The sequence below is a fragment of the Perognathus longimembris genome, chromosome 21 (assembly GCF_023159225.1).
Source record: "Perognathus longimembris pacificus isolate PPM17 chromosome 21, ASM2315922v1, whole genome shotgun sequence".
Classification (NCBI taxonomy): Eukaryota; Metazoa; Chordata; class Mammalia; order Rodentia; family Heteromyidae; genus Perognathus; species Perognathus longimembris.
This window is the reverse complement of record NC_063181.1, coordinates 45,392,390-45,401,265: the sequence shown is the minus strand read 5'-3', so window position 1 is coordinate 45,401,265 and position 8,876 is coordinate 45,392,390. Positions and strand designations below refer to the sequence as shown.

The window sequence follows — 8,876 nt, the reverse complement described above, 5'->3', positions numbered from 1 at the left end:
TGAGGCAGGAAGTTAGATAGTTCTTGGTTAACTAGGGCTACATAATGAGTTTCAGATCAGTCCAGCCTACAGGGCAAGATTCCGTCTTATAAAAACAAAAGCAAAACCCAATCAATCAACCAACTCAACAACAATAACAACAACAGCAACAAGAAATAACATAGGAAACTAGTTTATTTAAATTAAAAGAATAAGAATTTTTGAGACTGTGGCCAGGCGGCTCGAATGGAGCAGGGCTTTCTTTACCAGTGGATTGTGTAGGATACACTGCCAGTTTCTTGTCTTCTATTCTCCATGGCTTCTTCTGATATTCAGGTGAAAGAACTGGAGAAGCAAACCTCAGGCCAGGCCTTTGAGCTGATTCTCAGCCCTCGGTCAAAATAACTCTCCATGATTTCCCCCTTTCCCCTCCAAAGAAGAAGGATCTTTCCCTGGAGGAAATTCAGAAGAAATTGGAAGCTGCAGAAGAAAGTCGCAAGCCCACCAAGCTGAAGTCTTGAAGCAGCTTGCTGATAAATGAGAGCATGAGAAAGAAGTGCTTCAGAAAGCCATAGAAGAGAACAACAACTTGAGCAAAATGGTGGAGGAGAAACTGACTCACAAGATGGAAGCTAACAAAGAGAACCGCGAGGCACAAATGGTTGCCAAATTGGAGCGTTTCGGAGAGAAGGATAAGCATGTGGAAGAGGTGCAGAAGAACAAAGAGTCCAAAGACCCTGCTGATGAGACTGAAGCTGACTAATTTTCTTTTGAGAACTGACTTTCTCCCCTTCCCCTTCCTAAATATCCAAAGACTGTACTGGCCAGTGTCATTTTATTTTTTTCCCTCCTGACAAATATTCTAAAAGCTGATGTAGGACTGTATAGGTAGATCAGACTGAAAGTGTTTTGCTCTTTTTCTAAAGTGTTGATCTTTCTAATGTAGCTATTTTTCTTGTTGCATCTTTTCTACTTCAGTACCCTTGGTGTACTGGGTAAATGGCTAGTACTGTATTGGCTCTGTGAAAACATTTGTGAAAAGAGTATATAGTAGCTTCTATTAAAGTGTTAGATGCTGAATATCTGTTCACTTTTCAATCCCAAGTCTGTCCCAATTTTACCAGATACTACTGTACTTGAATGGTTAATAAACTGCACAGTGCTGTTGGTGGTAGTGAAAAAAAAGTATAAGAATTTTTATACCTTGTAATTGTTCATCAATGGAAAATTCTTCCTACTACAGATCATTAAATACCAGAGCTCTTAATGGTCTTTAGTGGGAAGAATTTTTCATTGATGTAAAAAGATGAGCCACAGAAGTGGAGGGACAAAGGGTAAACAAGTGCAGCAAGAATGCTCACTGAACACCACATTAAAAAGGAACTATACAACTTCTGGGTGGGATTGGAAGGAAAAACTGGGAGAGAGCAAGGGAAGGGGTGACATTGTCCAAAGGGAAATGTAGTCTTTGTCTGACTTATGTAAATGTAACCCTTCTGTTTAGTAAAGATTTTTAAATAAAAATAAAGGCCATTAAGAGAGATATGAGGGGCTGGGGATATAGCCTAGTGGCAAGAGTGCCTGCCTCGGATACACGAGGCCCTAGGTTCGATTCCCCAGCACCACATACACAGAAAACGGCCAGAAGCGGCGCTGTGGCTCAAGTGGCAGAGTGCTAGCCTTGAGCGGGAAGAAGCCAGGGACAGTGCTCAGGCCCTGAGTCCAAGGCCCAGGACTGGCAAAAAAAAAAAAAAAAAAAAAAAAGAGAGATATGAATACCAGAGGTATGTGGTAAGATGTAGGAAGAGAATATGAGTTCTACATATGTGCATAGGTATGTATCTACCTACCTATATCTCTATTTTTGAATGTTGCTTTTTCTGTTTTCTATTTTAGTATAGCTTAATATATATATACTTGTGTGTGTGTATATATATGTCTCAATGCTATAATTCTACATAAATTTTTACTAAACAATCAAGGCTTGGTAGCACAAGTCTGTAACCCCAGCTACTTGGGAGGCAGATAGCAGAGGATCAAGAGTTCAGCCACCCGGGGAAAAGTTAGTGAGACCCTATCTCAAAAACAAACAAAGGTCAGAGCTTAATTTAAGTGATGGAGCACTCGTGCAGAAGGTGCGAGGGGCAGCGGCTCGGGCGGCGGCGTCCGTCTGGGGGAAGCCTCGACGCGCGCTCCGGGCCCGCAGCGACCGCACGCACGCGACCCCCGCCAGGCCACGATGCCCCAGAGGAGGTCGGCCCGGCGGAGGGGGCGGCGAAGGGCGCGCCCCAGAGGAGGTCGGCCCGCCGGCCGGCGAAGCCCGCTCCCGCCGAGGGGCACCCAAGCCCAAAAGGCCCGCGGGAGAGGATAACGCTTTGGACAAGAAAGTGCAAACAAAAGGAAAAAGAGGCGCCCAGGGCCAACAGGCCGAGGTGAGCAGCCAGGACGCCAAAGAAGACCTGCCTGCAGAAAACGGGGCGACCACGCCGGAGGGGCGCGAGAAGGAAGCCAAGGCCGAGGAAGCGCACGGCAGGTCTCACTGCTGGTCCCCTCTCCCGCCTGGTACAATCAGAGGCATGTTCTCATCAACTATTTTGTAAATGCACGTTTTTTAGTAGCTCCAGAAACATTTTTTAAAAGGAGGGAATCCCGCCTCATCCCATTTTTGAAGTGTAAATGATTCTTTTTAAGAAGTGAAATCATTTGCTGGTTTTTTTTATTTTTCGCCACAACCAGAAAACAGTGGGCTGTGGAGTTAGGGGAGGCCTCGCTGACTTCGGTGCCGGCTTAACCCCACATTGCATAGGTGGCGGGGGGGGGGGGGGGGGGGGCTGGTTTTCCATCCTGCGGTACAAAGCATTAGTAAATGGCAACTTTGGAGTGGCAGTTGTGCATTTCATGTCTTGCATGTTTGAAATTCTAGTCCCGTGTTGTTTTCTGGTAGAACTGTTTTCCTGAAGAAAACCACTCCTTGATCCTTCTGTCACCGGTGGGCTCCGTCCGTCACACCTCCGCTTGTGGTAGCCCCGTTTTCCTAATTGTTACTGTGCTGTGAACGATGGGAAACGTGTGTCGTGCGCGCACCGTGACGTTGTGACGTGGCGTGGTGGAAGTTACGTAACGGGACCAACATTTTTGAACCATGGATACTTGGTTTCCTCTTGAGGAAAATTCTTTTCCAGGTTTAAAGCTGGAATGTCACTGGAATACTTTTCAAAACAGTTCATGGCTTTCAACTTTTGGTACGTGTGCTAAGAATTGTGTACAAATGGAAATGTCTGTGTACTGATCCTTTACACAACCAATAAAATTGCAGTTATGAAAAGGAAAAAAAAGGTGAGGGCCCTAGTACCTCAAAAAAAAAAAAAAAAACAACAACTAATAAACAAATAGGCATTTAAACTGATTTTTTTTGGCCAGTCCTGGGCCTTGGACTCAGGGCCTGAGCACTGTCCCTGGCTTCTTCCCGCTCAAGGCTAGCACTCTGCCACTTGAGCCACAGCGCCGCTTCTGGCCATTTTCTGTATATGTGGTGCTGGGGAATCGAACCCAGGGCCTTGTGTATCCGAGGCAGGCACTCTTGCCATTAGGCTATATCCCCAGCCCCCTCAAACTGATTTTTTTAAAAAAAGAATTTGTTTTATTTACTGAACCTGGGGCATATTAGATACACAACCAATTTACCACTTCTAATTCAATTTTGAAGTGTTTTTACACACTCACACAAAAAGAAAAACCCATGTATCAGCTGTGCTAAGATGCAACAGTCACCCTACCAATAAACTGTTGCAAGTATTTTCACCCAAGGTTGAAAAATTGTCCTGAACATGAAAACCTGTAACAAATTTAAATTAATTATGTAAAACTGGTTACTTGTATTCCCCTTTCAAAGATCAAAAAATATATACAATTAACTAATATACATCAGTCCCAACATAATCCTGGATGCTTGCTCCCACACCAAAAGCAGATGATCCCTTCATTTCAAACCATCATCAGGGCTGGGGATATGGCCTAGTGGCAAAGAGTGCTTGTCTTGTAGACATGAGGCCCTGGGTTCAATTCCCCAGCACCATATATACAGAAAACGGCCAGAAGGGGCGCTGTGGCTCAAGTGGCAGAGTGGTAGCCTTGAGCAAAAAGAAGCCAGGGACAGTGCTCAGGCCCTGAGTCCAAGCCCCAGGACTGGCAAAGGAAAAAACAAACAACAACAAAAAAACCATCATCAGAGGCCAAGAGAAACTCTTTGTTTATAGAAAACAAAACTCACATGTGTCAAAAAAAAAAAAAAAAAAAAGGAACAAAACGACCCTGGCTAAAGTACCTCTAAAGACCACTGACAAAAATAAAATAATAGTGGCTATGTATCACCGCAAGAAAACCCAAGAGGCTTTAACCCTTTACCCCATCAGAAATCCAGACTTTTCCAATTATACAGATGCCTACTTTCTCTGTGTCCAGGGTAGAGAAAGGGAAGTGCCAGTGCAGGAAGGGCAGCTGGTGTTTGCCTAGACATCCAGAGAACTGGCTTTAATAGAGACTTTATGGTTAGGCAGAAACCAAAGTACAGTTATTAACTGCTGTCAACTTTAGTGGAGGTGATTCAGTCCTAAAATTCAAGGGAAAAATATAAGGGGGTGGGGAGATAAGGAAATGTGTGTCGAGACAATTATTTTTAAATAAAATACAAGAAAAAGTATGCAAGTACCCATCTGGTAGCATGAGACTGGGCAAAAAATGCTGTGACTCAGTGGTGCTTCACACATGACTCATCAGGACTGGGCTCTTCCAAGAGTGCAGTCATTTCAGTGAAGGACTGCCATGCCCTGTGGGACCTCAACAATCTACATCTCATTTCATAAACCAAAGCAAGGAAGATAGACTAAACTCCTGTATCTCATTTACAGTGTTTGAGTTCTGGAAGGACCTGTGTGTAAACGAGAGGTAGCTTTCAAATAAGCAATCTCATGCCAATCAAATGCCAAATTTCTGCTGTAACTTTCTAAAGATTCCCGCCCCCCCCCCCATACCTATTCAGCAGAAAGGAACTTAAGCTGTGAATGTACAGATCAAAAAAGGAAAATGTAGAAAATAAGGACATTATTATGACCAAGGTTTTGGTAAACAAGTGAATTATGAGTATGGATAACCAGGAAAAGGCCTTTAAACAACCCTCCGGACTTCAAGAAGTCTCTTCAGGTAGTAGATCTGTCCCAATGTCATGGCAACTAGAAGGAGCGCTTCAAGGAAGGACCCGAGGACCACTCTGCTGTTTGCGTTATCGTTTTTGGCTCTGTGTATCCTTTCCCCGACTTCCACGCACTCTTGTTCGTGCTTTACGGCTGCCGTTGCCACAGCCAGTTCATCATTTCTTCTAGCTTGTTCTGGTGAGCCTCTGTTTCCGTGTCTTGTCCTTTAGGAGCCTCTCCTCTATCCATGGTGAACATCACTATCTTTGGAGTCGTGGTAGACATCCTGTTACTGAAACAGAACTTGTACGTTCCACCCATGTGCGCAGCAAATGCGTACTTGCCACTGGACTCTCGGTCTCCTTTATAAATGCCTTTACTATCCGGACCTGTGACCTCCACATCGATGTCCAGGAAGCCGCCCTCCGCCACCTCGAAGATGAGGCCCACCTTGGTGCCCGAGGTGACCGCTCGCACTCCTCGAAGTAGCCCGAGGCCGTGGCCAGGAGGGCGGCCAGGAGCACTAGCAGCTGGGCGGGCGCCACCACGGTGGGCCGAAGCCAGGAGCGGCACTCGGCCTCCACAGCGGCCCACGCCGCCCATTCAAACTGATTTTAAAAGTAGATTTGGAAGCCACCCGAAAGGAGGCGTGGCAGCATTGATCCATTGCAGGGAATGTGGTTTTCTAAAGTTTCAGATTTGTAGGCCTATGAGATGCAGAGGAGCGCTATCAGCAATGCCAAACACAAGACAATTCACGAATCACAAACGCCTTCACAACAATCCCTTGTATTTTATCCTCACAACCACCCCCATAAGATGTATTCAACTAATTCTGTAAAAAGAAAATCTGGGATCTGGAGAGGTCGAATCAATGAAAACATATTTTAGGTGTCAAAAGTAAATTCTTCTAGTTCTAATTTGTGTCTTCTTCAGCTTTAGGGTGAGTTTGATTTTTATTGATAATCAATTTGTAAATTGGTGAGGGTTAAGTATAATTTTGTAGTTACTTAAAAGAGATGAAAGTGCACTTTTCCAAAATGGATAAATCTTTGGTGGTAGTAAATTACTGTACTGGATTAGCAACTAGACTTCTCAGTGTTTTGAATGCCCAAAGGTAAGATCTTCTTACTTTCTGGTAACTAACCCAGCACTAATCTACAAAATTGGCACCCTCTGTAAACCCACTTGGCAAACAGAGTCCCTACTCCTGCACAGAGAAAATAATGCTGATAATATTTTCAGCCACTGCTTTCTGAATTAGCAGCCTATGTTTAGAAGAGTGACTACATTTTCCGGAATGCTTTGTGTATCAGCATGAGGGCTACTTGTGATTCATTTGATTTGCAGCTCTTCCTATATCATTATTCTTTGCAAAGCCTTGTTAGAACACCAAGCCTTTGGTCCACTTGACTGCATACCACTTTACACTTAGATTTCAGAGGAAAAAATGAATCAGAAACCATGAATCAGGACCAAAAATTGAAAATGGAATGGACAAAGAGTCAATCAGCAGACCAGTCCCTATACTGTGGCTTAATCACAAGGCAGCAAGATTGAATATATTAGGCCTCATGACTCTTTGTACTATTTTGATGCATCAGCAGGGCCCAAAGGGGATGTGGACAAGTTGAAAGGCTGCCTCTCTCAAGTTATACATTTTGTGAAGAGAAGAAGACCAGATGCAAAATTTGAAAGCAATTTTTTTTTTTTTTTTTTTGCCAGTCCTGGGCCTTGGACTCAGGGCCTGAGCACTGTCCCTGGCTTCTTTTTGCTCAAGGCTAGCACTCTGCCACTTGAGCCACAGTGCCACTTCTGGCCATTTTCTGTATATGTGGTGCTGGGGAATCAAACCCAGGGCTTCAAGTATATGAGGCAAGCGCTCTTGCCACTAGGCCATATCCCCTTGAAAGCAAATTTTAAAAGTTTAGATGAACTCTAATTGAGTATTATTCAGTTATAAAGAAAAATTAATGGATGCCACTTGCAGGATGGGCCTAGAGATAATCAGGTTAAACAAAGTAAACCAGGCTCAGGAAGATAAAATATTTCTTTTAGGCAGAATCTAGACTGAAAATATTTTAAAAGACATGCAAGTAGAAGAAGGCTTATGGGATTTATCACTGCAAAGAGGGAGGCAGATAAGGGAGGTGGGAGAGAGAATGTTTGTGTGAGAGATTGAAATACATAGATCCAAGGTTTGAAATTATCATTAGGGAAACACATCTTTTCATATTACTAATAATAAAAAAATCAAGAAAGATAAAAGTGTAGGTAAAATGTAATCATCTCAAAGTCACAAATTTGTTATTAGTATTTGTCATAGAGCAATGAATACATTGAAATTGAAAATGCATCCCCATCCTAAGGGAATACATCATCTGATTGAGGCAAAGCTTAAACAAGTTCAAGGGTGGCACAGCGGTGATTCATTGTCAAGTGTGGGTTACACAGAGCAGTCATTTCCTTAAGTCATGACATTTTAAGCATTCAAAGAAAACATTCTCAAAGTGGTTGCATAACAAACTGGTAGTGCTATATTTTTCTTAATTTCTTCCTAATATGAGGCAGTCCACAGTAGAATTATGGGACAACTTGTTTGTGTGTGAACCAAAATACTTTTGGCAAAATAGTATAAGAACATTTCCTTCTTACAGAGTCTATGAAAGGAACAGAGTGTCCTTTGAAGATGCAGTCCATGGTTTGGGGAGATGAAAGACTTTCTCAAATTATCTTGATAAAAGGGTGCTGTATTTCCTCATTATTGTTACTGCTGTGAACTTGCAGTAAGAAACTCTTTTCTCAAGAGCCTTTATTTACAAATTGGCAGACTTCTGTAAGAGCAACCCTACTCTGACAGTCATCCTCCTGGAAAATTCAGGGTGAATCCACCTAGTTTCACAAATTCACTAAGAAGCAGCTTAGGTAATCAGAAAGCTAATACTTATTATTATTTTTTACGCCAGTACTGGGGTTTGAACTCAGGGCAGGAGCATTGGTCTTTAGCTTTTTCACTCAAGGCTGGTGTTCTACCATTTGAGCCATAGCTCTATTTCTGGCTTTTGGGAGGTTAATTGGAGACACGACTCTTGAACTTTTCTGACCCTGCTAACTTGGAATCACAATCCTGATATCAGCTCCTTTAGGAGCTAGGATTAGAGGCATGAGCTACCAGTGTCCAGTATATAGAGTTCTTTGTAAATAAGTCAGTACCATTCACCATCTATGCTCTCGCTTTCTGGTGATTTATTTATTCATTTTTACAGTTTGTATCTTTGACCATATGTGGCTTACCATCTTGGAACACTGGGATTAAATGTCACCTTGTTGCTGTTTGTAATAAAAACTGTCTCTTCACAAAAGATAGAAAAAGAAGTCATCAACAAGTATCTCAAGATTCCAAAATTCTGAGACTTTGTCAGAGATCACTACAACTTAAATGGCTGGCAGGAACATTTCTGGAATGTTGTATAAAGGAATAGTGAGTGTCTGCCTTTGAGACAAAAGATTGTGATGTTAGAATTTTGCTCTGAGTGTATCAGAAATACACTGGAAGGAGCTGCTGTCTACAGATATATCTATTTATAGTCAGTGGGTCTCTGATCTCCTTCGGCTGGATGAAATTAGCCTGGCCCCTGGTTGGATGCCTATCTTGGAGTTGAGTTGAATAGTAATACTTGTTTTGGTTCAAAGCTACTATGAAAAAAA

General features: G+C 42.8%; 2 pseudogenes; one reads left to right on the top strand and one right to left on the bottom strand.

Annotated features, from left to right (window-relative positions):
- The first annotated feature begins 219 nt into the window (after nt 1-219).
- Nucleotides 220-906, top strand: LOC125339454 (annotated as a pseudogene).
- A 3,865-nt stretch (nt 907-4,771) lies between these two features.
- On the bottom strand, nt 4,772-7,868 carry LOC125339422 (annotated as a pseudogene).
- Nucleotides 7,869-8,876: the final 1,008 nt, after the last annotated feature.